We start from the raw sequence: 27,213 nt of genomic DNA on the forward strand, positions 1-27,213 counted from the left end.
AACCATATATATGTGTGTTGAGGCTCAGTTAACTCAGCAGTGTGGTACAGATGACACTGAGGAGTTGCCTTATCTGGGCCAGCTGGGCAGCATCGGGCCTCCAGGCTCTGGAAGCCGCTGCTGCGTGGCTGTGTGGCTGTGCTGGTCCCCGGCTGTCCGCTCTGCTGTGCTGGATGGGCCCTCTGGGGATGGGGGGGTGGGGAATGGGGCCGCGGGGTCTCAGGGGCTGGGGCTGGGGTGGAGCCGGTGGCTGGGGATGTGGCCGGGGGCTGGGGGGTTTGCTCCTGGTCTCGAGGTGGGGGTGTGTGGGGTTTCGGCCCAGGGTTGTGTCCTTGAGGACCTTTGAGATGATCCTCACACCCGTCTTGTTGAGGTGGACGTGGTCATACAGGTGATGTGGCTGGATGTCTCAGTGGTGTGCCAGGTGGACGTTGGGGAGGAGGGCACATCTTCGGGACACTTCTGCGTTGATGGCCTGGATGATGTGCAGGGGCACGTCTGTGCGGGGCAGCAGTGTGGAGATGGAAATTTTGGCAGTTGGGAATTCCTCTGTGGCTTTCGTTGCTACCTGTCTCAGGGCTGAGGCCACATCGCCCCTGCGGGCACTCAGGTCGTTAGTGCCGGTGTGGATGAGGATGTGTTTGACTTGGCAAAGCCTCCTCTTGGAGAGCAGCTCCAGGGCTCTCTGTGCTGTGGAGCACCAAAGCTTTTTCACTTTTCGGCCAGGGAAGAGTCGCCTCTCAACCAGGAACTTCCCATTGGATTCGCTCAGAATGACCACCTCTGCGTTGACCTGCTACTCCGGGTTTGCGTCGGGAGTGGTGGGGGCAGCGGGTGTGTTTTGGGGGAGTGGCGTTTCAGGGGGTTGTGTATTAGTGGCAGGTCTGGTGATAGTGGGTGTGTCAGGAGTGGTGGGGAGTGTGGGTGGATCAGTGGGTGCGTCAGGGGTTGGAGGTGTTGTGGGGTCAGTGCAGTGCAGTCTCTGTGCTCCAGTGATGTGTAGCTCCTCTCTTAGCTCCTCCAGCTGGCTCTGCAGGCTCCTTAGCTGGCTGTGCTGGGGTGTCCTGGTCAGCTCCTCCCTCGCTCTGCGCAGCTCCGTCCTCAGGGTTTGGCTCTGCTCCTCCAGGTCTCTCACTGCTGCTCTCAGCTCATGGATCTCAGCCTTGTGCTGCATCTTTAGTCTGTGCATCTCATCCCGGAGCTGATCGCACAAGGAGGTCTGGGCCAGGGTGCTCAAGGTCTGCTCCCTGAACTCCGCAAACTCCAGCTCCAGCACTGATAGGCATTCCTTTAGTGTTTTAATGTTGCTGGAGAGTTTTGGGGAGACAGGGGGGCAGTCTGTGGGAGATGGGGCACTGTCTGGCTCCGTGTGGCTGGGGGCAGACTGCAGGGTGGCCGGCTCTGGCTCTTGTTTCTCTACCTCAGTCTGCTGCTTTGAGGTGTGGAAGCCGAGAGCTAATTGGTCCAGGCTGCTCTCGCTGCCCTGCACCATGATGGTCCCGTTGTGGTATACATTAAAAGTGAGCATCACACTGTCTGTGTCTTTCTCTACCAGCACTGAGATCTGCCTGCCTCTGCTAATGCCCCTCTTGTTGTTATTGGGGTATGTCTGGCACAGGGTTTTGTGAAAGGCGGTGTAGAACAGTAGATTGTTCTTGACCCTGTTTTCTCCTTTACCGGTGTAGTCTAGGATGAGGGTCTCAGGAGATGCTCTCATCACAGCTTGTTTGTAGTCCTTCTTAGCCTGTGCAGAGCGAATGTCTTCATGGTATCGGATTTCAAAAGGCAGCTCTGCAGTCAGACTGCTGTTCGATAGATTTCTATCAGTCTCAGTGGCAGTTGGGCTCTCTCCTACTGTCACTCTATTCAAATCGGAGCTCTGCATTTTCATTGGCTGAGTCAACTACTGAGAATGCTTATTTATTTTATTAATACATATTTTTTTGTTTAATTATTTGACTCTTACCTCCAATTCTTGTCTTCAGCTTTTCTTTTCTGACTTTTCTTCCTGAACTGTCTCTCTGCTTTCTTCTTTTTGTGTTTCTCTTAAAATTATTATTTTTTGAATACTTTTTCTTCTGAATTTCTATTCCATGTCTTCTGTGTATGTTTATAGTGCTATATATTCATTTGTAAATGACAAATTAAATCCGCTTATGTATAAAAACAAATGTTTTTTAGGAGCTCATATTCCTCCCTCTCTCTCTCTCTCTCTCTCTCTCTCTCTCTCTCTCTCAATTAATTTCATTTGTATTGTCAAAGCAATTGGACATACATACACATACATACATATACGCTCACCTAAAGGATTATTAGGAACACCTGTTCAATTTCTCATTAATGCAATTATCTAATCAACCAATCACATGGCAGTTGCTTCAATGCATTTAGGGGTGTGGTCCTGGTCAAGACAATCTCCTGAACTCCAAACTGAATGTCTGAATGGGAATGAAAGGTGATTTAAGCAATTTTGAGCGTGGCATGGTTGTTGGTGCCAGACGGGCCGGTCTGAGTATTTCACAATCTGCTCAGTTACTGGGATTTTCACGCACAACCATTTCTAGGGTTTACAAAGAATGGTGTGAAAAGGGAAAAACATCCAGTATGCGGCAGTCCTGTGGGCGAAAATGCCTTGTTGATGCTAGAGCTCAGAGGAGAATGGGCCGACTCGATTCAAGCTGATAGAAGAGCAACTTTGACTGAAATAACCACTCGCTACAACCGAGGTATGCAGCAAAGCATTTGTGATGCCACAACACGTACAACCTTGAGGCGGATGGGCTACAACAGCAGAAGACCCCACTGGGTACCACTCATCTCCACTACAAATAGGAAAAAGAGGTGAGACATTCAGATGGTAGAGTCAGAATTTGGCGTAAACAGAATGAGAACATGGATCCATCATGTCTTGTTACCACTGTGCAGGCTGGTGGTGGTGGTGTAATGGTGTGGGGGATGTCTTCTTGGCACACTTTAGGCCCCTTAGTGCCAATTGGGCATCGTTTAAATGCTACGGCCTACCTGAGCATTGTTTCTGACCACGTCCATCCCTTTTTGACCACCATGTACCCATCCTCTGATGGCTACTTCCAGCAGGATAATGCACCATGTCACAAAGGTGGAATCATTTCAAATTGGTTTCTTGAACATGAAAATGAGTTCACTGTACTAAACTGGCCCCCACAGTCACCAGATCTCAACCCAATAGAGCATCTTTGGGATGTGGTGGAACGGGAGCTTCGTGCCCTGGATGTGCATCCCACAAATCTCCATCAACTGCAAGATGCTATCCTATCAATATGGGCCAACATTTCTAAAGAATGCTTTCAGCACCTTGTTGAATCAATGCCACGTAGAATTAAAGCAGTTCTGAAGGCGAAAGGGGGTAAAACACAGTATTAGTATGGTGTTCCTAATAATCCTTTAGGTGAGTTCATCGTAGCTCTTAATACTCTCTTTCTGTCTGGAGGAGATATAATTGAAGTATTGTACACGTACCCGGCTACTTTCAACACCCATTGCTGCACTGATATTTTTCCCTCCATTTTTCTTTATCCATTTTTTTTTTGCTGGAAGTTCCGTCAATACCCGTCAGCCTTTAAGAGACATCATGCAGCCAGGGCTCTTGGCTTGCGGCCACACCGTCCTGAACGCGCCCGATCTCGTCTGATCTCGGAAGCTAAACGGGGCAGGGCCTGGTCAGTACTTTGATGGGAGACCTCCTAGAAATACCAGGTGCTGCAAGCTTTTTCGTCTCCTGGGTAACTTCATCATAGCTCTTAGTACTCTCTTTCAGTCTGGAGGAGATATTATTGAAGAATTCTACACGTACCCGGCTACTTTCAACACCCTTTGCTGCACTGATATTTTTCCCTCCATTTTTCTTTTTTCTTTTTTCTTTTTTATTTTTTGCTGGAAGTACCGTCAATACCCGCCAACCTTTAAGAGACATCATGCAGCCAGGCCTCTCGGCTTGTGGCCACACTGTCCTGAATGCGCCCGATCTCGTCTGATCTCGGAAGCTAAACGGGGCAGGGCCTGGTCAGTACTTTGATGGGAGACCTCCTAGAAATACCAGGTGCTGCAAGCTTTTTCGTCTCCTGGGTAACTTCATCGTAGCTCTTAATACTCTCTTTCTGTCTGAAGGAGATATAATTGAAGTATTGTACACGTACCCAGCTACTGTCAACACCCTTTGCTGCACTGATATTATTCCATCCATTTTTTTTTTTTTTTTTTTGCTGGAAGTACCGTCAATACCCGCCAACCTTTAAGAGACATCATGCAGCCAGGCCTCTCGGCTTGTGGCCACACTGTCCTGAATGCGCCCGATCTCGTCTGATCTCGGAAGCTAAACGGGGCAGGGCCTGGTCAGTACTTTGATGGGAGACCTCCTAGAAATACCAGGTGCTGCAAGCTTTTTACGTCTCCTGGGTAACTTCATCGTAGCTCTTAATACTCTCTTTCAGTCTGCAGGAGATATAATTGAAGAATTGTACATGTACCCGGCTACTTTCAACACCCTTTGCTGCACTGATATTTTTCCATCCATTTTTCTTTTTTTTTTTTTTGCTGGAAGTTCCGTCAATACCCGCCAACCTTTAAGAGACATCATGCAGCCAGACATCTCGGCTTGCGGCCACACCGTCCTGAACGCGCCCGATCTCGTCAGATCTCGGAAGCTAAACGGGGCAGGACCTGGTCAGTACTTGAATGTGAGACCTCCTGGAAATACCTGGTGCTGCAAGCTTTTACGTCTCCTGGGTAACTTTATCGTAGCTCTTAATACTCTCTATCTGTCTGGAGGAGACATAATTGAAGGATTGTACACGTACCCGGCTACCTTCAACACGCTTTGCTGCACTGATATTTTTCCCTCCATTTTTCTTTTTTCTTTTGTTTTTTGCTGGAAGTTCCGTCAATACCCGCCAGCCTTAAAGAGACATCATGCAGCCGGGCCTCTCGGCTTTCGGCCACACCGTCCTGAACGCGCATGATATCGTCAGATCTCGGAAGCTAAACGGGGCAGGACCTGGTCAGTACTTGAATGTGAGACCTCCTGGAAATACCAGGTGCTGCAAGCTTTTACGTCTCCTGGGTAACTTTATCGTAGCTCTTAATACTCTCTTTCAGTCTGCAGGAGATATAATTGAAGAATTGTACACGTACCCGGCTACTTTCAACACCCTTTCCTGCACTGATATTTTTCCCTCCATTTTTCTATTTTTTTTTTTTTTTTTTTTTGCTGGAAGTTCCGTCAATACCCTCCAACCTTTAAGAGACATCATGCAGCCTGGCCTTTCGGCTTGTGGCCACACCGTCCTGAATGCGCCCGATCTCGTCAGATCTCGGAAGCTAAACGGGGCAGGACCTGGTCAGTACTTGGATGGTAGACCTCCTGGAAATACCTGGTGCTGCAAGCTTTTATGTCTCCTGGGTAACTTTATCGTAGCTCTTAATACTCTCTATCTGTCTGGAGGAGATATAATTGAAGTATTGTACACGTACCCAGCTACTGTCAACACTATTTGCTGCACTGATATTTTTCCATCCATTTTTCTTTTTTTTTTTTTTTTTTGCTGGCAGTTCCGTCAATACCCGCCAGCCTTTAAGAGACATCATGCAGCCAGGCCTTTCGGCTTGTGGCCACACCGTCCTGAATGCGCCCGATCTCGTCAGATCTCGGAAGCTAAACGGGGCAGGGCCTGGTCAGTACTTGGATGGGAGACCTCCTAGAAATACCAGGTGCTGCAAGCTTTTTACGTCTCCTGGGTAACTTCATCGTTGCTCTTAATACTCTCTTTCTGTCTCCAGGAGATATAATTGAAGAATTTTACACGTACCCGGCTACTTTCAACACCCTTTGCTGCACTGGTATATTTCCCTCTATTTTTCTTTTTTTTTTTGCTGGCATTTCCGTCAATACCCGCCAGCCTTTAAGAGACATCATGCAGCCAGGCATCTTGGCTTGCGGCCACACCATCCTGAACGTGCCCGATCTTGTCAGATGTCGGAAGCTAAACGGGGCAGGGCCTGGTCAGTACTTGGATGGGAGACCTCCTAGAAATACCAGGTGCTGCAAGCTTTTTACGTCTCCTGGGTAACTTCATCGTAGCTCTTAATACTCTCGTTCTGACTCCAGGAGATATAATTGAAGAATTGTACACGTACCCGGCTACTTTCAACACCCTTTGCTGCACTGGTATATTTCCCTCTATTTTTCTTTTTTTTTTTTGCTGGCAGTTCCGTCAATACCCGCCAGCCTTTAAGAGACATCATGCAGCCAGGCATCTCGGTTTGCGGCCACACCATCCTGAACGCGCCCGATCTCGTCAGATCTCGGAAGCTAAACGGGGCAGGACCTGGTCAGTACTTAAATGTGAGACCTCCTGGAAATACCAGGTGCTGCCAGCTTTTTACGTCTCCTGGGGAACTTCACCGTAGCTCTTAATACTCTCTTTCTGTCTCCAGGAGATATAATTGAAGAATTGTACACGTACCCGGCTACTTTCAACACCTTTTCCTGCACTGATATTTTTCCATCCATTTTTCTTTTTTTTTTTTTGTTTTTTAGTTTTTTTGCTGGAAGTTCCGTCAATACCCGCCAACCTTTAAGAGACATCATGCAGCCAGGCCTTTTGACTTGTGGCCACACCGTCCTGAATGCGCCCGATCTCGTCAGATCTCGGAAGCTAAACGGGGCAGGGCCTGGTCAGTACTTGGATGGGAGACCTCCTAGAAATACCAGGTGCTGCAAGCTTTTTACGTCTCCTGGGTAACTTCATCGTAGCTCTTAATACTCTCTTTCTGTCTCCAGGAGATATAATTGAAGAATTGTACACGTACCCGGCTACTTTCAACACCTTTTCCTGCACTGATATTTTTCCCTACATTTTTCTTTTTTTTTTTTTTTTTTTTTGCTGGAAATTCCGTCAATACCCGCTAGCCTTTAAGAGACATCATGCAGCCAGACATCTCGGCTTGCGGCCACACCGTCCTGAACGCGCCCGATCTTGTCAGATCTCGGAAGCTAAACGGGGCAGGACCTGGTCAGTACTTAAATGTGAGACCTCCTGGAAATACCAGGTGCTGCCAGCTTTTTATGTCTCCTGGGGAACTTCACCGTAGCTCTTAATACTCTCTTTCTGTCTGGAGAAGATATAATTGAAGAATTGTACACGTACCCGGCTACTTTCAACAGCCTTTGCTGCACTGATATTTTTCCTTCAATTTTTCTTTTTTTTTTTTTTTTCTTTGCTGGAAGTTCCGTCAATACCCACCAGCCTAAAGAGACATCATGCAGCCGGCCCTCTTGGCTTTCGGCCACACCGTCCTGAACGCGCACGATCTCGTCAGATCTCTGAAGCTAAACGGGCAGGGCCTGGTCAGTACTTGGATGGGTGACCTCCTGGAAATACCTGGTGCTGCAAGCTTTTTACGTCTCCTGGGTAACTTCATCGTAGCTCTTAATACTCTCTTTCTGTCTGCAGGAGATATAATTGAAGAATTGTACACGTACCCGGCTACTTTCAACACCCTTTCTGCACTGGTATTTCTCCCTCCATTTCTCTTTTTTTTTTTTCTGGATGTTCCGTCAAAACCCGCCAACCATTAAGAGACATCATGCAGCCCGGCCTCTTGGCTTGCAGCCACACCGTCCTGAACGCCCCCGATCTCATCAGATCTTGGAATTTAAACGGGGCAGGGCCTGGTCAGTACTTGGATGGGTGACCTCCTGGAAATGCCAGGTGCTGCAAGCTTTTTACGTCTCCTGGGTAACTTCATCGTAGCTCTTAATACTCTCTTTCTGTCTGCAGGAGATATAATTGAAGAATTGTACACGTACCCGGCTACTTTCAACACCCTTTGCTGCACTGGTATTTCTCCCTCCATTTCTCTTTTTTTTTTTTGCTGGAAGTTCCGTCAATACCCGCCAGCCATTAAGAGACATCATGCAGCCAGGCCTCTCGGCTTGAGGCCACACCGTCCTGAACGCGCCCGATCTCGTCAGATCTCGGAATTTAAACGGGGCAGGGCCTGGTCAGTACTTTTATGGGTGACCTTCTGGAAATACGAGGTGCTGCAAACTTTTTACATCTCCTGGGTAACTTCATCGTAGCTCTTAATTCTCTCTTTCTGTCTGGAGGAGATATAATTGAAGAATTGTACACGTACCCGGCTACTTTCAACAGCCTTTGCTGCACTGATATTTTTCCCTCCTTTTTTTTTTTTTTTTTTTTTTTTTGCTGGAAGTTCCGTCAATACCCGCCAGCCTTTAAGAGACATCATGCAGCCAGGCCTCTTGGCTTGCGGCCACATTGTCCTGAACGCGCCTGATCTCGTTAGATCTCGGAAGCTAAACGGGGCAGGGCCTGATCAGTAATTGGATGGGAGACCTCCAGGAAATACCTGGTGCTGCAAGCTTTTTACGTCTCCTGGGAAACTTCATCGTAGCTCTTAATACTCTCTATCTGTCTGGAGGTGTTATAATTGAGGAATTGTACACGTACCCGGCTACTTTCATCAGCCTTTGCTGCACTGGTATTTTTCCCTCTATTTTTTTTTTTTTTTTTTGCTGGCAGTTCCGTCAATACCCGCCAGCCTTTAAGAGACATCATGCAGCCAGGCGTCTTGGCTTGCGGCCACACCATCCTGAACGCGCCCGATCTCGTCAGATCTCGGAAGCTAAACGGGGCAGGGCCTGGTCAGTACTTGGATGGGAGACCTCCTGGAAATACCAGGTGCTGCAAGCTTTTTACGTCTGCTGGGTAAGTTTATCGTAGCTCTTAATACTCTCTTTCTGTCTGGAGGAGATATAATTGAAGTAATGTACACGTACCCGGCTACTTTCAACACCCATTGCTGCACTGATATTTTTCCCTCCATTTTTCTTTTTTTTTTTTTTTTTGCTGGAAGTTCCGTCAATACCTGCCAACCATTAAGACACATCATGCAGCCAGGCCTCTCGGCTTGCGGCCACACCGCCCTTAACACCCCCAATCTCGTCAGACCTCGGAAGCTGAACGGGGCAGGGCCTGTTCAGTACTTGCATGGGAGACCTGCTGGAAATAAAAGGTGCTGCAAGCATCTTACGTCTCCTGAGTAACTTCACCGTAGCTCTTAATACTCTCTTTCTGTCTGGAAGAGATATAATTGAAGAATTGTACACGTACCCGGCTACTTTCAACACCCTTTGCTGCACTGATATTTTTCCCTCCATTTTTCTTTTTTCTTTTTTTTTTGCTGGAAGTTCCGTCAATATCCGCCAGCCTTTAAGAGACATCATGCAGCCAGGCCTCTCGGCTTGCGGCCACACCATCCTGAACGCGCCCGATCTCGTCAGATCTCGGAAGCTAAACGGGGCAGGACCTGGTCAGTACTTGAATGTGAGACCTCCTGGAAATACCTGGTGCTGCAAGCTTTTACGTCTCCTGGGTAACTTTATCGTAGCTCTTAATACTCTCTATCTGTCTGGAGGAGACATAATTGAAGTATTTTACACGTACCCAGCTACTGTCAACACCCTTTGCTGCACTGATATTTTTCCATCCATTTTTCTTTTTTTTTTTTTTTTTTTTTTTTTTTTTTTTGCAGGAAGTTCCGTCAATACCCGCCAGCCTTTAAGAGACATCATGCAGCCAGGCATCTTGGCTTGCGGCCACACCATCCTGAACTCGCCCGATCTCGTCAGATCTTGGAAGCTAAACGGGGCAGGACCTGGTCGGTACATGAATGTGAGACCTCCTAGAAATACCTGGTGCTGCAAGCTTTTACGTCTCCTGGGTAACTTTATCGTAGCTCTTAATACTCTCTATTTGTCTGGAGGAGATATAATTGAAGTATTGTACACGTACCCGGCTACTTTCAAAACCCTTTGCTGCACTGATATTTTTCCCTCCATTTTTCTATTTTTTTTTTTTTTTTTTGCTGGAAATTCCGTCAATACCCGCCAGTCTTTAAGAGACATCATGCAGCCAGGCATCTCGGCTTGCGGCCACACCATCCTGAACGCGCCCGATCTCATCAGATCTCGGAAGCTAAACGCGGCAGGACCTGGTCAGTACATGAAAGTGAGACCTCCTGGAAATACCTAGTGCTGCAAGCTTTTACGTCTCCTGGGTAACTTCATCGTAGCTCTTAATACTCTCTCTCTGTCTGGAGGAGATATAATTGAAGTATTGTACACGTATCCAGCTACTGTCAACACCCTTTGCTGCACTGATATTTTTCCATCCATTTTTCTTTTTTCTTTTTTCTTTTTTTTTTTTGCTGGAAGTTCCGTCAATACCCGCCAACCTTTAAGAGACATCATGCAGCCAGGCCTTTCGGCTTGTGGCCACACCGTCCTGAATGCGCCCGATCTCGTCAGATCTCGGAAGCTAAACGGGGCAGGGCCTTGTCAGTACTTGGATGGGAGACCTCCTAGAAATACCAGGTGCTGCAAGCTTTTTACGTCTCCTGGGTAACTTCATCATAGCTCTTAATACTCTCTTTCTGTCTCCAGGAGATATAATTGAAGAATTGTACACGTACCCGGCTACTTTCAACACCCTTTGCTGCACTGGTATATTTCCCTCTATTTTTCTTTTTTTTTTTTGCTGGCAGTTCCGTCAATACCCGCCAGCCTTTAAGAGACGTCATGCAGCCAGGCATCTCGGCTTGCGGCCACACCATCCTGAACGCGCCCGATCTCGTCAGATCTCGGAAGCTAACGGGGCAGGGCCTGGTCAGTACTTGGATGGGAGACCTCCTGGAAATACCTGGTGCTGCAAGCTTTTTACGTCTCCTGGGAAACTTCATCGTAGCTCTTAATACTCTCTATCTGTCTGGAGGAGATATAATTGATGTATTGTACACGTACCCGGCTACTTTCAAAACCCTTTGCTGCACTGATATTTTTCCCTCCATTTTCCATTTTTATTTTTATTTTTTTTTGCTGGAAGTTCCGTCAATACCCGCCAGCCTTTAAGACACATCATGCAGCCAGGCTTATTGGCTTGCGGCCACACCGTCCTGAACGCGCCCGATCTCGTCAGATCTCGGAAGCTAACGGGGCAGGGCCTGGTCAGTACTTGGATGGGTGACCTCCTGGAAATACCAGGTGCTGCAAGCTTTTTACGTCTCCTGGGTAACTTCATCATAGCTCTTAATACTCTCTTTCAGTCTGTAGGAGATATTATTGAAGAATTGTACACGTACCCGGCTACTTTCAAAACCCTTTGCTGCACTGATATTTTTCCCTCCATTTTTCTTTTTTCTTTTTTTTTTTGCTGGAAGTTCCGTCAATACCCGCCAGCCTTAAAGAGACATCATGCAGGCGGGCCTCTCGGCTTTCGGCCACACCGTCCTGAACGCGCATGATATCGTCAGATCTCGGAAGCTAAACGGGGCAGGACCTGGTCAGTACTTGAATGTGAGACCTCCTAGAAATACCAGGTGCTGCAAGCTTTTACGTCTCCTGGGTAACTTCATCGTAGCTCTTAATACTCTCTCTCTGTCTGGAGGAGATATAATTGAAGTATTGTACACGTATCCAGCTACTGTCAACACCCTTTGCTGCACTGATATTTTTCCATCCATTTTTCTTTTTTCTTTTTTTCTTTTTTTTTTTTGCTGGAAGTTCCGTCAATACCCGCTAACCTTTAAGAGACATCATGCAGCCAGGCCTTTCGGCTTGTGGCCACACCGTCCTGAATGCGCCCGATCTCGTCAGATCTCGGAAGCTAAACGGGGCAGGGCCTGGTCAGTACTTGGATGGGAGACCTCCTAGAAATACCAGGTGCTGCAAGCTTTTTACGTCTCCTGGGTAACTTCATCGTAGCTCTTAATACTCTCTTTCTGTCTCCAGGAGATATAATTGAAGAATTGTACACGTACCCGGCTACTTTCAACACCCTTTACTGCACTGATATTTTTCCCTCCATTTTTCTATTTTTTTTTTTTTTTTTTTTTGCTGGAAATTCCGTCAATACCCGCCAGCCTTTAAGAGACATCATGCAGCCATGCATGTCGGCTTGCGGCCACACCATCCTGAACGCGCCCGATCTCGTCAGATCTCGGAAGCTAAACGGGGCAGGACCTGGTCAGTACATGAATGTGAGACCTCCTGAAAATACCTGGTGCTGCAAGCTTTTACGTCTTCTGGGTAACTTTATCGTAGCTCTTAATACTCTCTATCTGTCTGGAGGAGATATAATTGAAGTATTGTACATGTACCCAGCTACTGTCAACACCATTTGCTGCACTGATATTTTTCCATTCATTTTTCTTTTTTTTTTTTTTTTTTGCTGGAACTTCCGTCAATACCCGCCAACCTTTAAGAGACATCATGCAGCCAGGCCTCTTGGCTTGCGGCCACACCGTCCTGAATGCGCCCGATCTCGTCAGATCTCGGAAGCTAAACGGGGCAGGGCCTGGTCAGTACTTGGATGGGAGACCTCCTTGAAATACCAGGTGCTGCAAGCTTTTTACGTCTCCTGGGTAACTTCATCGTAGCTCTTAATACTCTCTTTCTGTCTCCAGGAGATATAATTGAAGAATTGTACACGTACCCGGCTACTTTCAACACCCTTTGCTGCACTGGTATATTTCCCTCTATTTTTTTTTTTTTTTCTGCTGGCAGTTCCGTCAATACCCGCCAGCCTTTAAGAGACATCATGCAGCCAGGCATCTCGGCTTGCGGCCACACCATCCTGAACGCGCCCGATCTCATCAGATCTCGGAAGCTAAACGCGGCAGGACCTGGTCAGTACATGAAAGTGAGACCTCCTGGAAATACCTAGTGCTGCAAGCTTTTACGTCTCCTGGGTAACATTATCGTAGCTCTTAATACTCTCTCTCTGTCTGGAGGAAATATAATTGAAGTATTGTACACGTATCCAGCTACTGTCAACACCCTTTGCTGCACTGATATTTTTCCATCCATTTTTCTTTTTTCTTTTTTATTTTTTTTTTTTGCTGGAAGTTCCGTCAATACCCGCCAACCTTTAAGAGACATCATGCAGCCAGGCCTTTCGGCTTGTGGCCACACCGTCCTGAATGCGCCCGATCTCGTCAGATCTCGGAAGCTAAACGGGGCAGGGCCTTGTCAGTACTTGGATGGGAGACCTCCTAGAAATACCAGGTGCTGCAAGCTTTTTACGTCTCCTGGGTAACTTCATCATAGCTCTTAATACTCTCTTTCTGTCTCCAGGAGATATAATTGAAGAATTGTACACGTACCCGGCTACTTTCAACACCCTTTGCTGCACTGGTATATTTCCCTCTATTTTTCTTTTTTTTTTTTGCTGGCAGTTCCGTCAATACCCGCCAGCCTTTAAGAGACGTCATGCAGCCAGGCATCTCGGCTTGCGGCCACACCATCCTGAACGCGCCCGATCTCGTCAGATCTCGGAAGCTAACGGGGCAGGGCCTGGTCAGTACTTGGATGGGAGACCTCCTGGAAATACCTGGTGCTGCAAGCTTTTTACGTCTCCTGGGAAACTTCATCGTAGCTCTTAATACTCTCTATCTGTCTGGAGGAGATATAATTGATGTATTGTACACGTACCTGGCTATTTTCAACAGCCTTTGCTGCACTGATATTTTTCCCTCCATTTTCCATTTTTATTTTTTTATTTTTTTGCTGGAAGTTCCGTCAATACCCGCCAGCCTTTAAGAGACATCATGCAGCCAGGCCTCTTGGCTTGCGGCCACACCGTCCTGAACGCGCCCGATCTCGTCAGATCTCGGAAGCTAACGGGGCAGGGCCTGTTCAGTACTTGGATGGGTGACCTCCTGGAAATACCAGGTGCTGCAAGCTTTTTACGTCTCCTGGGTAACTTCATCATAGCTCTTAATACTCTCTTTCAGTCTGTAGGAGATATTATTGAAGAATTGTACACGTACCCGGCTACTTTCAAAACCCTTTGCTGCACTGATATTTTTCCCTCCATTTTTCTTTTTTCTTTTTTTTTTTGCTGGAAGTTCCGTCAATACCCGCCAGCCTTAAAGAGACATCATGCAGCCGGGCCTCTCGGCTTTCGGCCACACCGTCCTGAACGCGCATGATATCGTCAGATCTCGGAAGCTAAACGGGGCAGGACCTGGTCAGTACTTGAATGTGAGACCTCCTAGAAATACCAGGTGCTGCAAGCTTTTACGTCTCCTGGGTAACTTCATCGTAGCTCTTAATACTCTCTCTCTGTCTGGAGGTGATATAATTGAAGTATTGTACACGTATCCAGCTACTGTCAACACCCTTTGCTGCACTGATATTTTTCCATCCATTTTTCTTTTTTCTTTTTTTCTTTTTTTTTTTTGCTGGAAGTTCCGTCAATACCCGCTAACCTTTAAGAGACATCATGCAGCCAGGCCTTTCGGCTTGTGGCCACACCGTCCTGAATGCGCCCGATCTCGTCAGATCTCGGAAGCTAAACGGGGCAGGGCCTGGTCAGTACTTGGATGGGAGACCTCCTAGAAATACCAGGTGCTGCAAGCTTTTTACGTCTCCTGGGTAACTTCATCGTAGCTCTTAATACTCTCTTTCTGTCTCCAGGAGATATAATTGAAGAATTGTACACGTACCCGGCTACTTTCAACACCCTTTCCTGCACTGATATTTTTCCCTCCATTTTTCTATTTTTTTTTTTTTTTTTTTTGCTGGAAATTCCGTCAATACCCGCCAGCCTTTAAGAGACATCATGCAGCCATGCATGTCGGCTTGCAGCCACACCATCCTGAACGCGCCCGATCTCGTCAGATCTCGGAAGCTAAACGGGGCAGGATCTGGTCAGTACATGAATTTGAGACCTCCTGGAAATACCTGGTGCTGCAAGCTTTTACGTCTTCTGGGTAACTTTATCGTAGCTCTTAATACTCTCTATCTGTCTGGAGGAGATATAATTGAAGTATTGTACACGTACCCAGCTACTGTCAACACCATTTGCTGCACTGATATTTTTCCATCCATTTTTCTTTTTTTTTTTTTTTTTTGCTGGAACTTCCGTCAATACCCGCCAACCTTTAAGAGACATCATGCAGCCAGGCCTCTTGGCTTGCGGCCACACCGTCCTGAATGCGCCCGATCTCGTCAGATCTCGGAAGCTAAACGGGGGAGGACCTGGTCAGTACTTGGATGGGAGACCTCCTAGAAATACCAGGTGCTGTAAGCTTTTTACGTCTCCTGGGTAACTTCATCGTAGCTCTTAATACTCTCTCTCTGTCTGGAGGAGATATAATTGAAGTATTGTACACGTATCCAGCTACTGTCAACACCCTTTGCTGCACTGATATTTTTCCATCCATTTTTCTTTATTCTTTTTTTCTATTTTTTTTTTGCTGGAAGTTCCGTCAATACCCGCCAACCTTTAAGAGACATCATGCAGCCAGGCCTTTCGGCTTGTGGCCACACCGTCCTGAATGCGCCCGATCTCCTCAGATCTCGGAAGCTAAACGGGGCAGGGCCTGGTCAGTACTTGGATGGGAGACCTCCTTGAAATACCAGGTGCTGCAAGCTTTTTACGTCTCCTGGGTAACTTCATCGTAGCTCTTAATACTCTCTTTCTGTCTCCAGGAGATATAATTGAAGAATTGTACACGTACCCGGCTACTTTCAACACCCTTTGCTGCACTGGTATATTTCCCTCTATTTTTTTTTTTTTTCTGCTGGCAGTTCCGTCAATACCCGCCAGCCTTTAAGAGACATCATGCAGCCAGGCATCTCGGCTTGCGGCCACACCATCCTGAACGCGCCCGATCTCGTCAGATCTCGGAAGCTAAACGGGGCAGGGCCTGGTCAGTACTTGGATGGGAGAACTCCTAGAAATACCAGTTGCTGCAAGCTTTTTACGTCTCCAGGGTAACTTCATCGTAGCTCTTAATACTCTCTTTCTGTCTCCAGGAGATATAATTGAAGAATTGTACACGTACCCGGCTACTTTCAACACCCTTTGCTGCACTGGTATATTTCCCTCTATTTTTCTTTTTTTTTTTTTGCTGGCAGTTCCGTCAATACCCGCCAGCCTTTAAGAGACATCATGCAGCCAGGCATCTTGGCTTGCGGCCACACCATCCTGAACGCGGCCGATCTCGTCAGATCTCGGAAGCTAAACGGGGCAGGACCTGGTCAGTACATGAAAGTGAGACCTCCTGGAAATACCAGGTGCTGCCAGCTTTTTACGTCTCCTGGGGAACTTCATCGTAGCTCTTAATACTCTCTTTCTGTCTGGAGAAGATATAATTGAAGAATTGTACATGTACCCGGCTACTTTCAACACCCTTTGCTGCTCTGGTATTTTTCCCTCCATTTTTCTTTTTATTTTATTTTTTTGCTGGAAGTTCCGTCAATATCCGCCAGCCTTTAAGAGACATCATGCAGCCAGGCCTCTTGGCTTGTAGTCACACTGTCCTGAACGCGCCCGATCATATCAGATTTCGGAAGCTAAATGGGGCATGGCCTGGTCAGTACTTGGATGTGTGACCTCCTGGAAATACCAGGTGCTGCAAGCTTTTTACGTCTCCTGGGTAACTTCATCGTAGCTCTTAATACTCTCTTTCTGTCTCCAGGAGATATAATTGAAGAATTGTACACGTACCCGGCTACTTTCAACACCCTTTGCTGCACTGGTATATTTCCCTCTATTTTTCTTTTTTTTTTTGCTGGCAGTTCCGTCAATACCCGCCAGCCTTTAAGAGACATCATGCAGCCAGGCATCTCGGCTTGCGGCCACACCGTCCTGAACGCGCCCGATCTCGTCAGATCTCGGAAGATAAACGGGGCAGGACCTGGTCAGTACTTGAATGTGAGACCTCCTGGAAATACCTGGTGCTGCAAGCTTTTACGTCTCCTGGGTAACTTTATCGTAGCTCGTAATACTCTCTATCTGTCTGGAGGAGATATAATTGAAGAATTGTACACGTACCCGGCTACCTTCAACACGCTTTGCTGCACTGATATTTGTCCCTCCATTTTTCTTTTTTCTTTTGTTTTTTGCTGGAAGTTCCATCAATACCCTCCAGCCTTTAAGAGACATCATGCAGCCAGGCCTCTTGGCTTGAGGCCACACCGTCCTGAAGACGCAAGATCTCGTCAGATCTCGGAAGCTAAACGGGGGAGGACCTGGTCAGTACTTGGATGGGAGACCTCCTAGAAATACCAGGTGCTGTAAGCTTTTTACGTCTCCTGGGTAACTTCATCGTAGCTCTTAATACTCTCTCTCTGTCTGGAGGAGATATAATTGAAGTATTGTACACGTATCCAGCTACTGTCAACACCCTTTGCTGCACTGATATTTTTCCATCCATTTTTCTTTATTCTTTTTTTCTTTTTTTTTTTTGCTGGAAGTTCCGTCAATACCCGCCAACCTTTAAGAGACATCATGCAGCCAGGCCTTTCGGCTTGTGGCCACACCGTCCTGAATGCGCCCGATCTCCTCAGATCTCGGAAGCTAAACGGGGCAGGGCCTGGTCAGTACTTGGATGGGAGACCTCCTAGAAATACCAGGTGCTGCAAGCTTTTTACGTCTCCTGGGTAACTTCATCGTAGCTCTTAATACTCTCTTTCTGTCTCCAGGAGATATAATTGAAGAATTGTACACGTACCCGGCTACTTTCAACACCCTTTCCTGCACTGATATTTTTCCCTCCTTATTTCTATTTTTTTTTTTTTTTTTTTTGCTGGAAATTCCGTCAATACCCGCCAGCCTTTAAGAGACATCATGCAGCCATGCATGTCGGCTTGCAGCCACACCATCCTGAACGCGCCCGATCTCGTCAGATCTCGGAAGCTAAACGGGGCAGGACCTGGTCAGTACATGAATTTGAGACCTCCTGGAAATACCTGGTGCTGCAAGCTTTTACGTCTTCTGGGTAACTTTATCGTAGCTCTTAATACTCTCTATCTGTCTGGAGGAGATATAATTGAAGTATTGTACACGTACCCAGCTACTGTCAACACCATTTGCTGCACTGATATTTTTCCATCCATTTTTCTTTTTTTTTTTTTTTTTTGCTGGAAAATCCGTCAATACCCGCCAACCTTTAAGAGACATCATGCAGCCAGGCCTCTTGGCTTGCGGCCACACCGTCCTGAATGCGCCCGATCTCGTCAGATCTCGGAAGCTAAACGGCGGAGGACCTGGTCAGTACTTGGATGGGAGACCTCCTAGAAATACCAGGTGCTGTAAGCTTTTTACGTCTCCTGGGTAACTTCATCGTAGCTCTTAATACTCTCTCTCTGTCTGGAGGAGATATAATTGAAGTATTGTACACGTATCCAGCTACTGTCAACACCCTTTGCTGCACTGATATTTTTCCATCCATTTTTCTTTATTCTTTTTTTCTTTTTTTTTTTTGCTGGAAGTTCCGTCAATACCCGCCAACCTTTAAGAGACATCATGCAGCCAGGCCTTTTGGCTTGTGGCCACACCGTCCTGAATGCGCCCGATCTCCTCAGATCTCGGAAGCTAAACGGGGCAGGGCCTGGTCAGTACTTGGATGGGAGACCTCCTTGAAATACCAGGTGCTGCAAGCTTTTTACGTCTCCTGGGTAACTTCATCGTTGCTCTTAATACTCTCTTTCTGTCTCCAGGAGATATAATTGAAGAATTGTACACGTACCCGGCTACTTTCAACACCCTTTGCTGCACTGGTATATTTCCCTCTATTTTTTTTTTTTTTTCTGCTGGCAGTTCCGTCAATACCCGCCAGCCTTTAAGAGACATCATGCAGCCAGGCATCTCGGCTTGCGGCCACACCATCCTGAACGCGCCCGATCTCGTCAGATCTCGGAAGCTAAACGGGGCAGGGCCTGGTCAGTACTTGGATGGGAGACCTCCTAGAAATACCAGTTGCTGCAAGCTTTTTACGTCTCCAGGGTAACTTCATCGTAGCTCTTAATACTCTCTTTCTGTCTCCAGGAGATATAATTGAAGAATTGTACACGTACCCGGCTACTTTCAACACCCTTTGCTGCACTGGTATATTTCCCTCTATTTTTCTTTTTTTTTTTTTGCTGGCAGTTCCGTCAATACCCGCCAGCCTTTAAGAGACATCATGCAGCCAGGCATCTTGGCTTGCGGCCACACCATCCTGAACGCGGCCGATCTCGTCAGATCTCGGAAGCTAAACGGGGCAGGACCTGGTCAGTACATGAAAGTGAGACCTCCTGGAAATACCAGGTGCTGCCAGCTTTTTACGTCTCCTGGGGAACTTCATCGTAGCTCTTAATACTCTCTTTCTGTCTGGAGAAGATATAATTGAAGAATTGTACATGTACCCGGCTACTTTCAACACCCTTTGCTGCTCTGGTATTTTTCCCTCTATTTTTCTTTTTTTTTTTCGCTGGCATTTCCGTCAATACCCGCCAGCCTTTAAGAGACATCATGCAGCCAGGCATCTCGGCTTGCGGCCACACCATCCTGAACGCGCCCGATCTCTTCAGATCTCGGAAGCTAAACGGGGCAGGGCCTGGTCAGTACTTGGATGGGAGACCTCCTAGAATTACCAGGTGCTGCAAGCTTTTTACGTCTCCTGGGTAACTTCATCGTAGCTCTTAATACTCTCTTTCTGTCTCCAGGAGATATAATTGAAGAATTGTACACGTACCCGGCTACTTTCAACACCCTTTCCTGCACTGATATTTTTCCCTCCATTTTTCTTTTTATTTTATTTTTTTGCTGGAAGTTCCGTCAATATCCGCCAGCCTTTAAGAGACATCATGCAGCCAGGCCTCTTGGCTTGTAGTCACACTGTCCTGAACGCGCCCGATCATATGAGATTTCGGAAGCTAAATGGGGCATGGCCTGGTCAGTACTTGGATGTGTGACCTCCTGGAAATACCAGGTGCTGCAAGCTTTTTACGTCTCCTGGGTAACTTCATCGTAGCTCTTAATACTCTCTTTCTGTCTCCAGGAGATATAATTGAAGAATTGTACACGTACCCGGCTACTTTCAACACCCTTTGCTGCACTGGTATATTTCCCTCTATTTTTCTTTTTTTTTTTGCTGGCAGTTCCGTCAATACCCGCCAGCCTTTAAGAGACATCATGCAGCCAGGCATCTCGGCTTGCGGCCACACCGTCCTGAACGCGCCCGATCTCGTCAGATCTCGGAAGATAAACGGGGCAGGACCTGGTCAGTACTTGAATGTGAGACCTCCTGGAAATACCTGGTGCTGCAAGCTTTTACGTCTCCTGGGTAACTTTATCGTAGCTCGTAATACTCTCTATCTGTCTGGAGGAGATATAATTGAAGAATTGTACACTTACCCGGCTACCTTCAACACGCTTTGCTGCACTGATATTTGTCCCTCCATTTTTCTTTTTTCTTTTGTTTTTTGCTGGAAGTTCCATCAATACCCTCCAGCCTTTAAGAGACATCATGCAGCCAGGCCTCTTGGCTTGAGGCCACACCGTCCTGAAGACGCAAGATCTCGTCAGATCTCGGAAGCTAAACGGGGGAGGACCTGGTCAGTACTTGGATGGGAGACCTCCTAGAAATACCAGGTGCTGTAAGCTTTTTACGTCTCCTGGGTAACTTCATCGTAGCTCTTAATACTCTCTCTCTGTCTGGAGGAGATATAATTGAAGTATTGTACACGTATCCAGCTACTGTCAACACCCTTTGCTGCACTGATATTTTTCCATCCATTTTTCTTTATTCTTTTTTTCTTTTTTTTTTTTGCTGGAAGTTCCGTCAATACCCGCCAACCTTTAAGAGACATCATGCAGCCAGGCCTTTCGGATTTTGGCCACACCGTCCTGAATGCGCCCGATCTCCTCAGATCTCGGAAGCTAAACGGGGCAGGGCCTGGTCAGTACTTGGATGGGAGACCTCCTTGAAATACCAGGTGCTGCAAGCTTTTTACGTCTCCTGGGTAACTTCATCGTAGCTCTTAATACTCTCTTTCTGTCTCCAGGAGATATAATTGAAGAATTGTACACGTACCCGGCTACTTTCAACACCCTTTGCTGCACTGGTATATTTCCCTCTATTTTTTTTTTTTTTTCTGCTGGCAGTTCCGTCAATACCCGCCAGCCTTTAAGAGACATCATGCAGCCAGGCATCTTGGCTTGCGGCCACACCATCCTGAACGCGGCCGATCTCGTCAGATCTCGGAAGCTAAACGGGGCAGGACCTGGTCAGTACATGAAAGTGAGACCTCCTGGAAATACCAGGTGCTGCCAGCTTTTTACGTCTCCTGGGGAACTTCATCGTAGCTCTTAATACTCTCTTTCTGTCTGGAGAAGATATAATTGAAGAATTGTACATGTACCCGGCTACTTTCAACACCCTTTGCTGCTCTGGTATTTTTCCCTCTATTTTTCTTTTTTTTTTTCGCTGGCATTTCCGTCAATACCCGCCAGCCTTTAAGAGACATCATGCAGCCAGGCATCTCGGCTTGCGGCCACACCATCCTGAACGCGCCCGATCTCGTCAGATCTCGGAAGCTAAACGGGGCAGGGCCTGGTCAGTACTTGGATGGGAGACCTCCTAGAATTACCAGGTGCTGCAAGCTTTTTACGTCTCCTGGGTAACTTCATCGTAGCTCTTAATACTCTCTTTCTGTCTCCAGGAGATATAATTGAAGAATTGTACACGTACCCGGCTACTTTCAACACCCTTTCCTGCACTGATATTTTTCCCTCCATTTTTCTTTTTATTTTATTTTTTTGCTGGAAGTTCCGTCAATATCCGCCAGCCTTTAAGAGACATCATGCAGCCAGGCCTCTTGGCTTCTAGTCACACTGTCCTGAACGCGCCCGATCATATCAGATTTCGGAAGCTAAATGGGGCATGGCCTGGTCAGTACTTGGATGTGTGACCTCCTGGAAATACCAGGTGCTGCAAGCTTTTTACGTCTCCTGGGTAACTTCATCGTAGCTCTTAATACTCTCTTTCTGTCTCCAGGAGATATAATTGAAGAATTGTACACGTACCCGGCTACTTTCAACACCCTTTGCTGCACTGGTATATTTCCCTCTATTTTTCTTTTTTTTTTTGCTGGCAGTTCCGTCAATACCCGCCAGCCTTTAAGAGACATCATGCAGCCAGGCATCTCGGCTTGCGGCCACACCGTCCTGAACGCGCCCGATCTCGTCAGATCTCGGAAGATAAACGGGGCAGGACCTGGTCAGTACTTGAATGTGAGACCTCCTGGAAATACCTGGTGCTGCAAGCTTTTACGTCTCCTGGGTAACTTTATCGTAGCTCGTAATACTCTCTATCTGTCTGGAGGAGATATAATTGAAGAATTGTACACGTACCCGGCTACCTTCAACACGCTTTGCTGCACTGATATTTGTCCCTCCATTTTTCTTTTTTCTTTTGTTTTTTGCTGGAAGTTCCATCAATACCCTCCAGCCTTTAAGAGACATCATGCAGCCAGGCCTCTTGGCTTGAGGCCACACCGTCCTGAAGACGCAAGATCTCGTCAGATCTCGGAAGAAAAACTGGGCAGGGCCTGGTCAGTAATTGGATGGGTGACCTCCTGGAAATACCAGGTGCTGAATGCTTTTTACATCTCCTGGGTAACTTCATCGTAGCTCTTAATACTCTCATTCAGTCTGGAGGAGATATAATTGAAGAATTGTACATGTACCCGGCTACTTTCAACACCCTGTCCTGCACTGATATTTTTCCCTCCATTTTTCTATTTATTTATTTTTTATTTTTTGCTGGAAGTTCCGTCAATACCCGCCAGCCTTTAAGAGACATCATGCAGCCCGGCCTCTTGGCTTGCGGCCACACCGTCCTGAACACGTCCGATCTCATCAGATCTCGGAAGCTAAACGGGGCAGGGCCTCGTCAGTACTTGGATGGGAGACCTCCTGGAAATACCTGGTGCTGCAAGCCTTTTACGTCTCCTGGGAAACTTCATCGTAGCTCTTAATACTCTCTATCTGTCTGGAGGAGATATAATTGAAGTATTGTACACGTACCCAGCTACTGTCAACACCCTTTGCTGCACTGATATTTTTCCATCCATTTTTCTTTTTTCTTTTTTTATATTTCTTTTTTGCTGGAAGTTCCGTCAATACCCGCCAACCTTTAAGAGACATCATGCAGCCAGGCATCTCGGCTTGCGGCCACACCATCCTGAAGACGCAAGATCTCGTCAGATCTCGGAAGAAAAACTGGGCAGGGCCTGGTCAGTAATTGGATGGGTGACCTCCTGGAAATACCAGGTGCTGAAAGCTTTTTACGTCTCCTGGGTAACTTCAGCGTAGCTCTTAATACTCTCATTCAGTCTGGATGAGATATAATTGAAGTATTGTACACGTACCCGGCTACTTTCAACAGCCTTTGCTGCACTGATATTTTTCCCTCCATTTTCCATTTTTTTTTTTTTTTTTTTTTGCTGGAAGTTCCGTCAATACCCGCCAGCCTTTAAGAGACATCATGCAGCCAGGCCTCTTGGCTTGCGGCCACACCGTCCTGAACGCGCCCGATCTCATCAGATCTCGGAAGCTAACGGGGCAGGGCCTGGTCAGTACTTGGATGGGTGACCTCCTGGAAATACCAGGTGCTGCAAGCTTTTTACGTCTCCTGGGTAACTTCATCGTAGCTCTTAATACTCTCTTTCTGTCTCCAGGAGATATAATTGAAGAATTGTACACGTACCCGGCTACTTTCAACACCCTTTGCTGCACTGGTATATTTCCCTCTATTTTTCATTTTTTTTTTTGCTGGCAGTTCCGTCAATACCCGCCAGCCTTTAAGAGACATCATGCAGCCAGGAATCTCGGCTTGCGGCCACACCATCCTGAACGCGCCCGATCTCGTCAGATCTCGGAAGCTAAACGGGGCAGGACCTGGTCAGTACATGAAAGTGAGACCTCCTGGAAATACCTAGTTCTGCAAGCTTTTACGTCTCCTGGGTAACTTTATCGTAGCTCTTAATACTCTCTCTCTGTCTGGAGGAGATATAATTGAAGTATTGCACACGTATCCAGCTACTGTCAACACCCTTTGCTGCACTGATATTTTTCCATCCATTTTTCTTTTTTCTATTTTTTTTTTTTTTTTTTGCTGGAAGTTCCGTCAATACCCGCCAACCTTTAAGAGACATCATGCAGCCAGGCCTTTCGGCTTGTGGCCACACCGTCCTGAATGCGCCCGATCTCGTCAGATCTCGGAAGCTAAACAAGGCAGGGCCTGGTCAGTACTTGGATGGGAGACCTCCTAGAAATACCAGGTGCTGCAAGGTATTTACGTCTCCTGGGTAACTTCATCGTAGCTCTTAATACTCTCTTTCTGTCTCCAGGAGATATAATTGAAGAATTGTACACGTACCCGGCTACTTTCAACACCCTTTGCTGCACTGGTATATTTCCCTCTATTTTTCTTTTTTTTTTTTGCTGGCAGTTCCGTCAATACCCGCCAGCCTTTAAGAGACGTCATGCAGCCAGGCATCTCGGCTTGCGGCCACACCATCCTGAACGCGCCCGATCTCGTCAGATCTCGGAAGCTAACGGGGCAGGGCCTGGTCAGTACTTGGATGGGAGACCTCCTAGAAATACCAGGTGCTGCAAGCTTTTTACGTCTCCTGGGTAACTTCATCATAGCTCTTAATACTCTCTTTCAGTCTGTAGGAGATATTATTGAAGAATTGTACACGTACCCGGCTACTTTCAAAACCCTTTGCTGCACTGATATTTTTCCCTCTATTTTTCTTTTTTTTTTTTGCTGGCAGTTCCGTCAATACCCGCCAGCCTTTAAGAGACGTCATGCAGCCAGGCATCTTGGCTTGCGGCCACACCATCCTGAACGCGCCCGATCTCGTCAGATCTCGGAAGCTAACGGGGCAGGGCCTGGTCAGTACTTGGATGGGAGACCTCCTAGAAATACCAGGTGCTGCAAGCTTTTTACGTCTCCTGGGTAACTTCATCGTAGCTCTTAATACTCTCTTTCTGTCTCCAGGAGATATAATTGAAGAATTGTACATGTACCCGGCTACTTTCAACACCCTTTGCTGCACTGGTATATTTCCCTCTATTTTTCTTTTTTTTTTTTGCTGGCAGTTCCGTCAATACCCGCCAGCCTTTAAGAGACGTCATGCAGCCAGGCATCTCGGCTTGCGGCCACATCATCCTGAACGCGCCCGATCTCGTCAGATCTCGGAAGCTAACGGGGCAGGGCCTGGTCAGTACTTGGATGGGAGACCTCCTAGAAATACCAGGTGCTGCAAGCTTTTTACGTATCCTGGGTAACTTCATCATAGCTCTTAATACTCTCTTTCAGTCTGTAGGAGATATTATTGAAGAATTGTACACGTACCCGGCTACTTTCAAAACCCTTTGCTGCACTGATATTTTTCCCTCCATTTTTCTTTTTTCTTTTTTCTTTTGCTGGAAGTTCCGTCAATACCCGCCAGCCTTAAAGAGACATCATGCAGCTGGGCCTCTCGGCTTTCGGCCACACCGTCCTGAATGCGCATGATATCGTCAGATTTCGGAAGCTAAACGGGGCAGGACCTGGTCAGGACTTGAATGTGAGACCTCCTGGAAAAACCAGGTGCTGCAAGCTTTTTACATCTCCTGGGTAACTTCAGCGTAGCTCTTAATACTCTCATTCAGTCTGGAGGAGATATAATTGAAGAATTGTACATGTACCCGGCTACTTTCAACACCCTGTCCTGCACTGATATTTTTCCCTCCATTTTTCTATTTATTTATTTTTTATTTTTTGCTGGAAGTTCTGTCAATACCCGCCAGCCTTTAAGAGACATCATGCAGCCAGGCCTCTTGGCTTGCGGCCACACCGTCCTGAACACGCCCGATCTCGTCAGATCTCGGAAGCTAAACGGGGCAGGGCCTCGTCAGTACTTGGATGGGAGACCTCCTGGAAATACCTGGTGCTGCAAGCATTTTACGTCTCCTGGGAAACTTCATCGTAGCTCTTAATACTCTCTATCTGTCTGGAGGAGATATAATTGAAGTATTGTACACGTACCCGGCTACTTTCAACAGCCTTTGCTGCACTGATATTTTTCCCTCCATTTTCCATTTTTTTTTTTTTTTTTTTTGCTGGAAGTTCCGTCAATACCCGCCAGCCTTTAAGAGACATCATGCAGCCAGGCCTCTTGGCTTGCGGCCACACCGTCCTGAACGCGCCCGATCTCGTCAGATCTTGGAAGCTAAACGGGGCAGGACCTGGTCGGTACATGAATGTGAGACCTCCTGGAAATACCTGGTGCTGCAAGCTTTTACGTCTCCTGGGTAACTTTATCGTAGCTCTTAATACTCTCTATCTGTCTGGAGGAGATATAATTGAAGTATTGTACACGTACCCAGCTACTGTCAACACCCTTTGCTGCACTGATATTTTTCCATCCATTTTTCTATTTTTTTTTTTTTTTTTTGCTGGAAGTTCCGTCAATACCCGCCAACCTTTAAGAGACATCATGCAGCCAGGCCTCTCGGCTTGCGGCCACACCGTCCTGAATGCGCCCGATCTCGTCAGATCTCGGAAGCTAAACGGGGCAGGGCCTGGTCAGTACTTGGATGGGAGACCTCCTGGAAATACCAGGTGCTGCAAGCTTTTTACGTCTCCTGGGTAACTTCATCGTAGCTCTTAATACTCTCTTTCTGTCTCCAGGAGATATAATTGAAGTATTGTACGCGTACTAGGCTACTTTCAACACCCTTTGCTGCACTGATATTTTTCCCTCCATTTTTCTTTTTATTTTATTTTTTTGCTGGAAGTTCCGTCAATATCCGCCAGCCTTTAAGAGACATCATGCAGCCAGGCCTCTTGGCTTGTGGCCACACCGTCCTGAACGCGCCCGATCTCGTAAGATCTCGAAAGCTAAACGGGGCAGGGCCTGGTCAGTACTTGGATGGGAGACCTCCTGGAAATACCTGGTGCTGCAAGATTTTACGTCTCCTGGGTAACTTTATCGTAGCTCTTAATTCTCTCTTTCTGTCTGGAGGAGATATAATTGAAGAATTGTACACGTACCCGGCTACTTTCAACACCCTTTGCTGCACTGATATTTTTCCCTCCATTTTTCTATTTTTTTTTTTTTTTTTTTGGCTGGAAATTCCGTCAATACCCGCCATCCTTTAAGAGACATCATGCAGCCAGGCATCTCGGCTTGCAGCCACACCATACTGAACGCGCCCGATCTCGTCAGATCTCAGAAGCTAAACGGGGCAGGACCTGGTTAGTACATGAATGTGAGACCGCCTGGAAATACCTAGTGCTGCAAGCTTTTACGTCTCCTGGGTAACT

At 47.0% G+C, this 27,213-nt stretch overlaps 22 non-coding genes and 48 pseudogenes across 22 annotated transcripts; all 70 read left to right on the forward strand.

Moving 5' to 3' along the window:
* The first annotated feature begins 3,628 nt into the window (after positions 1-3,628).
* LOC136745524 (5S ribosomal RNA) lies at positions 3,629-3,747 on the forward strand. The gene has a single exon (XR_010816138.1). It is a non-coding gene; the product is annotated as a 5S ribosomal RNA (ribosomal RNA).
* A 224-nt stretch (positions 3,748-3,971) lies between these two features.
* Positions 3,972-4,090, forward strand: LOC136745393 (5S ribosomal RNA). The gene has a single exon (XR_010816111.1). It is a non-coding gene; the product is annotated as a 5S ribosomal RNA (ribosomal RNA).
* Positions 4,091-4,300: 210 nt separating this feature from the next.
* On the forward strand, positions 4,301-4,419 carry LOC136745395 (5S ribosomal RNA). Its single transcript, XR_010816112.1, has one exon. It is a non-coding gene; the product is annotated as a 5S ribosomal RNA (ribosomal RNA).
* A 212-nt stretch (positions 4,420-4,631) lies between these two features.
* Positions 4,632-4,750, forward strand: LOC136745457 (uncharacterized; annotated as a pseudogene).
* A 215-nt stretch (positions 4,751-4,965) lies between these two features.
* Positions 4,966-5,084, forward strand: LOC136745701 (uncharacterized; annotated as a pseudogene).
* A 220-nt stretch (positions 5,085-5,304) lies between these two features.
* Positions 5,305-5,423, forward strand: LOC136745386 (5S ribosomal RNA). Its single transcript, XR_010816104.1, has one exon. It is a non-coding gene; the product is annotated as a 5S ribosomal RNA (ribosomal RNA).
* Positions 5,424-5,638: 215 nt separating this feature from the next.
* On the forward strand, positions 5,639-5,757 carry LOC136745592 (5S ribosomal RNA). The gene has a single exon (XR_010816144.1). It is a non-coding gene; the product is annotated as a 5S ribosomal RNA (ribosomal RNA).
* Positions 5,758-5,966: 209 nt separating this feature from the next.
* LOC136745507 (uncharacterized) lies at positions 5,967-6,085 on the forward strand (annotated as a pseudogene).
* A 210-nt stretch (positions 6,086-6,295) lies between these two features.
* Positions 6,296-6,414, forward strand: LOC136745539 (uncharacterized; annotated as a pseudogene).
* A 227-nt stretch (positions 6,415-6,641) lies between these two features.
* On the forward strand, positions 6,642-6,760 carry LOC136745385 (5S ribosomal RNA). The gene has a single exon (XR_010816103.1). It is a non-coding gene; the product is annotated as a 5S ribosomal RNA (ribosomal RNA).
* Positions 6,761-6,979: 219 nt separating this feature from the next.
* On the forward strand, positions 6,980-7,098 carry LOC136745573 (uncharacterized; annotated as a pseudogene).
* A 217-nt stretch (positions 7,099-7,315) lies between these two features.
* LOC136745601 (uncharacterized) lies at positions 7,316-7,433 on the forward strand (annotated as a pseudogene).
* Positions 7,434-7,641: 208 nt separating this feature from the next.
* Positions 7,642-7,760, forward strand: LOC136745417 (uncharacterized; annotated as a pseudogene).
* Positions 7,761-7,970: 210 nt separating this feature from the next.
* LOC136745605 (uncharacterized) lies at positions 7,971-8,089 on the forward strand (annotated as a pseudogene).
* A 216-nt stretch (positions 8,090-8,305) lies between these two features.
* Positions 8,306-8,424, forward strand: LOC136745508 (uncharacterized; annotated as a pseudogene).
* A 210-nt stretch (positions 8,425-8,634) lies between these two features.
* LOC136745611 (5S ribosomal RNA) lies at positions 8,635-8,753 on the forward strand. The gene has a single exon (XR_010816146.1). It is a non-coding gene; the product is annotated as a 5S ribosomal RNA (ribosomal RNA).
* A 215-nt stretch (positions 8,754-8,968) lies between these two features.
* LOC136745659 (uncharacterized) lies at positions 8,969-9,087 on the forward strand (annotated as a pseudogene).
* A 215-nt stretch (positions 9,088-9,302) lies between these two features.
* On the forward strand, positions 9,303-9,421 carry LOC136745444 (uncharacterized; annotated as a pseudogene).
* A 229-nt stretch (positions 9,422-9,650) lies between these two features.
* Positions 9,651-9,769, forward strand: LOC136745653 (uncharacterized; annotated as a pseudogene).
* Positions 9,770-9,986: 217 nt separating this feature from the next.
* Positions 9,987-10,105, forward strand: LOC136745639 (uncharacterized; annotated as a pseudogene).
* Positions 10,106-10,328: 223 nt separating this feature from the next.
* On the forward strand, positions 10,329-10,447 carry LOC136745434 (uncharacterized; annotated as a pseudogene).
* Positions 10,448-10,657: 210 nt separating this feature from the next.
* LOC136745379 (5S ribosomal RNA) lies at positions 10,658-10,775 on the forward strand. Its single transcript, XR_010816098.1, has one exon. It is a non-coding gene; the product is annotated as a 5S ribosomal RNA (ribosomal RNA).
* Positions 10,776-10,995: 220 nt separating this feature from the next.
* Positions 10,996-11,113, forward strand: LOC136745740 (5S ribosomal RNA). Its single transcript, XR_010816172.1, has one exon. It is a non-coding gene; the product is annotated as a 5S ribosomal RNA (ribosomal RNA).
* A 216-nt stretch (positions 11,114-11,329) lies between these two features.
* LOC136745721 (uncharacterized) lies at positions 11,330-11,448 on the forward strand (annotated as a pseudogene).
* A 224-nt stretch (positions 11,449-11,672) lies between these two features.
* On the forward strand, positions 11,673-11,791 carry LOC136745604 (5S ribosomal RNA). Its single transcript, XR_010816145.1, has one exon. It is a non-coding gene; the product is annotated as a 5S ribosomal RNA (ribosomal RNA).
* A 221-nt stretch (positions 11,792-12,012) lies between these two features.
* Positions 12,013-12,131, forward strand: LOC136745504 (uncharacterized; annotated as a pseudogene).
* A 215-nt stretch (positions 12,132-12,346) lies between these two features.
* LOC136745477 (5S ribosomal RNA) lies at positions 12,347-12,465 on the forward strand. Its single transcript, XR_010816133.1, has one exon. It is a non-coding gene; the product is annotated as a 5S ribosomal RNA (ribosomal RNA).
* Positions 12,466-12,674: 209 nt separating this feature from the next.
* On the forward strand, positions 12,675-12,793 carry LOC136745642 (uncharacterized; annotated as a pseudogene).
* A 223-nt stretch (positions 12,794-13,016) lies between these two features.
* LOC136745435 (uncharacterized) lies at positions 13,017-13,135 on the forward strand (annotated as a pseudogene).
* Positions 13,136-13,345: 210 nt separating this feature from the next.
* On the forward strand, positions 13,346-13,463 carry LOC136745380 (5S ribosomal RNA). The gene has a single exon (XR_010816099.1). It is a non-coding gene; the product is annotated as a 5S ribosomal RNA (ribosomal RNA).
* Positions 13,464-13,683: 220 nt separating this feature from the next.
* Positions 13,684-13,801, forward strand: LOC136745402 (5S ribosomal RNA). Its single transcript, XR_010816119.1, has one exon. It is a non-coding gene; the product is annotated as a 5S ribosomal RNA (ribosomal RNA).
* A 216-nt stretch (positions 13,802-14,017) lies between these two features.
* LOC136745723 (uncharacterized) lies at positions 14,018-14,136 on the forward strand (annotated as a pseudogene).
* A 224-nt stretch (positions 14,137-14,360) lies between these two features.
* LOC136745617 (5S ribosomal RNA) lies at positions 14,361-14,479 on the forward strand. The gene has a single exon (XR_010816147.1). It is a non-coding gene; the product is annotated as a 5S ribosomal RNA (ribosomal RNA).
* Positions 14,480-14,699: 220 nt separating this feature from the next.
* On the forward strand, positions 14,700-14,818 carry LOC136745635 (uncharacterized; annotated as a pseudogene).
* Positions 14,819-15,033: 215 nt separating this feature from the next.
* On the forward strand, positions 15,034-15,152 carry LOC136745436 (uncharacterized; annotated as a pseudogene).
* A 225-nt stretch (positions 15,153-15,377) lies between these two features.
* On the forward strand, positions 15,378-15,496 carry LOC136745381 (5S ribosomal RNA). Its single transcript, XR_010816100.1, has one exon. It is a non-coding gene; the product is annotated as a 5S ribosomal RNA (ribosomal RNA).
* A 208-nt stretch (positions 15,497-15,704) lies between these two features.
* Positions 15,705-15,823, forward strand: LOC136745511 (uncharacterized; annotated as a pseudogene).
* Positions 15,824-16,034: 211 nt separating this feature from the next.
* Positions 16,035-16,153, forward strand: LOC136745646 (uncharacterized; annotated as a pseudogene).
* A 216-nt stretch (positions 16,154-16,369) lies between these two features.
* LOC136745630 (uncharacterized) lies at positions 16,370-16,488 on the forward strand (annotated as a pseudogene).
* Positions 16,489-16,697: 209 nt separating this feature from the next.
* Positions 16,698-16,816, forward strand: LOC136745485 (uncharacterized; annotated as a pseudogene).
* Positions 16,817-17,031: 215 nt separating this feature from the next.
* On the forward strand, positions 17,032-17,150 carry LOC136745654 (uncharacterized; annotated as a pseudogene).
* A 225-nt stretch (positions 17,151-17,375) lies between these two features.
* LOC136745741 (5S ribosomal RNA) lies at positions 17,376-17,494 on the forward strand. Its single transcript, XR_010816173.1, has one exon. It is a non-coding gene; the product is annotated as a 5S ribosomal RNA (ribosomal RNA).
* A 220-nt stretch (positions 17,495-17,714) lies between these two features.
* Positions 17,715-17,833, forward strand: LOC136745586 (uncharacterized; annotated as a pseudogene).
* A 215-nt stretch (positions 17,834-18,048) lies between these two features.
* On the forward strand, positions 18,049-18,167 carry LOC136745515 (uncharacterized; annotated as a pseudogene).
* Positions 18,168-18,392: 225 nt separating this feature from the next.
* Positions 18,393-18,511, forward strand: LOC136745382 (5S ribosomal RNA). Its single transcript, XR_010816101.1, has one exon. It is a non-coding gene; the product is annotated as a 5S ribosomal RNA (ribosomal RNA).
* A 209-nt stretch (positions 18,512-18,720) lies between these two features.
* LOC136745401 (5S ribosomal RNA) lies at positions 18,721-18,839 on the forward strand. The gene has a single exon (XR_010816118.1). It is a non-coding gene; the product is annotated as a 5S ribosomal RNA (ribosomal RNA).
* Positions 18,840-19,050: 211 nt separating this feature from the next.
* Positions 19,051-19,169, forward strand: LOC136745647 (uncharacterized; annotated as a pseudogene).
* Positions 19,170-19,379: 210 nt separating this feature from the next.
* LOC136745430 (uncharacterized) lies at positions 19,380-19,498 on the forward strand (annotated as a pseudogene).
* A 216-nt stretch (positions 19,499-19,714) lies between these two features.
* Positions 19,715-19,833, forward strand: LOC136745658 (uncharacterized; annotated as a pseudogene).
* Positions 19,834-20,042: 209 nt separating this feature from the next.
* On the forward strand, positions 20,043-20,161 carry LOC136745486 (uncharacterized; annotated as a pseudogene).
* A 215-nt stretch (positions 20,162-20,376) lies between these two features.
* On the forward strand, positions 20,377-20,495 carry LOC136745655 (uncharacterized; annotated as a pseudogene).
* A 225-nt stretch (positions 20,496-20,720) lies between these two features.
* Positions 20,721-20,839, forward strand: LOC136745542 (uncharacterized; annotated as a pseudogene).
* A 209-nt stretch (positions 20,840-21,048) lies between these two features.
* On the forward strand, positions 21,049-21,167 carry LOC136745648 (uncharacterized; annotated as a pseudogene).
* A 210-nt stretch (positions 21,168-21,377) lies between these two features.
* Positions 21,378-21,496, forward strand: LOC136745392 (5S ribosomal RNA). Its single transcript, XR_010816110.1, has one exon. It is a non-coding gene; the product is annotated as a 5S ribosomal RNA (ribosomal RNA).
* Positions 21,497-21,712: 216 nt separating this feature from the next.
* Positions 21,713-21,831, forward strand: LOC136745691 (uncharacterized; annotated as a pseudogene).
* Positions 21,832-22,040: 209 nt separating this feature from the next.
* LOC136745487 (uncharacterized) lies at positions 22,041-22,159 on the forward strand (annotated as a pseudogene).
* Positions 22,160-22,374: 215 nt separating this feature from the next.
* LOC136745714 (uncharacterized) lies at positions 22,375-22,493 on the forward strand (annotated as a pseudogene).
* Positions 22,494-22,714: 221 nt separating this feature from the next.
* Positions 22,715-22,833, forward strand: LOC136745432 (uncharacterized; annotated as a pseudogene).
* Positions 22,834-23,058: 225 nt separating this feature from the next.
* Positions 23,059-23,177, forward strand: LOC136745612 (uncharacterized; annotated as a pseudogene).
* Positions 23,178-23,397: 220 nt separating this feature from the next.
* Positions 23,398-23,515, forward strand: LOC136745710 (5S ribosomal RNA). Its single transcript, XR_010816155.1, has one exon. It is a non-coding gene; the product is annotated as a 5S ribosomal RNA (ribosomal RNA).
* A 210-nt stretch (positions 23,516-23,725) lies between these two features.
* LOC136745660 (uncharacterized) lies at positions 23,726-23,844 on the forward strand (annotated as a pseudogene).
* A 224-nt stretch (positions 23,845-24,068) lies between these two features.
* Positions 24,069-24,187, forward strand: LOC136745453 (uncharacterized; annotated as a pseudogene).
* Positions 24,188-24,397: 210 nt separating this feature from the next.
* On the forward strand, positions 24,398-24,515 carry LOC136745412 (uncharacterized; annotated as a pseudogene).
* A 210-nt stretch (positions 24,516-24,725) lies between these two features.
* LOC136745413 (uncharacterized) lies at positions 24,726-24,843 on the forward strand (annotated as a pseudogene).
* A 210-nt stretch (positions 24,844-25,053) lies between these two features.
* Positions 25,054-25,171, forward strand: LOC136745475 (uncharacterized; annotated as a pseudogene).
* A 556-nt stretch (positions 25,172-25,727) lies between these two features.
* Positions 25,728-25,846, forward strand: LOC136745406 (5S ribosomal RNA). The gene has a single exon (XR_010816123.1). It is a non-coding gene; the product is annotated as a 5S ribosomal RNA (ribosomal RNA).
* Positions 25,847-26,065: 219 nt separating this feature from the next.
* LOC136745587 (uncharacterized) lies at positions 26,066-26,184 on the forward strand (annotated as a pseudogene).
* Positions 26,185-26,401: 217 nt separating this feature from the next.
* LOC136745495 (5S ribosomal RNA) lies at positions 26,402-26,520 on the forward strand. Its single transcript, XR_010816135.1, has one exon. It is a non-coding gene; the product is annotated as a 5S ribosomal RNA (ribosomal RNA).
* A 216-nt stretch (positions 26,521-26,736) lies between these two features.
* LOC136745461 (uncharacterized) lies at positions 26,737-26,855 on the forward strand (annotated as a pseudogene).
* A 219-nt stretch (positions 26,856-27,074) lies between these two features.
* Positions 27,075-27,193, forward strand: LOC136745656 (uncharacterized; annotated as a pseudogene).
* Positions 27,194-27,213: the final 20 nt, after the last annotated feature.

The sequence above is a fragment of the Amia ocellicauda genome, unplaced genomic scaffold, assembly GCF_036373705.1.
Source record: "Amia ocellicauda isolate fAmiCal2 unplaced genomic scaffold, fAmiCal2.hap1 HAP1_SCAFFOLD_92, whole genome shotgun sequence".
Classification (NCBI taxonomy): domain Eukaryota; kingdom Metazoa; phylum Chordata; class Actinopteri; order Amiiformes; family Amiidae; genus Amia; species Amia ocellicauda.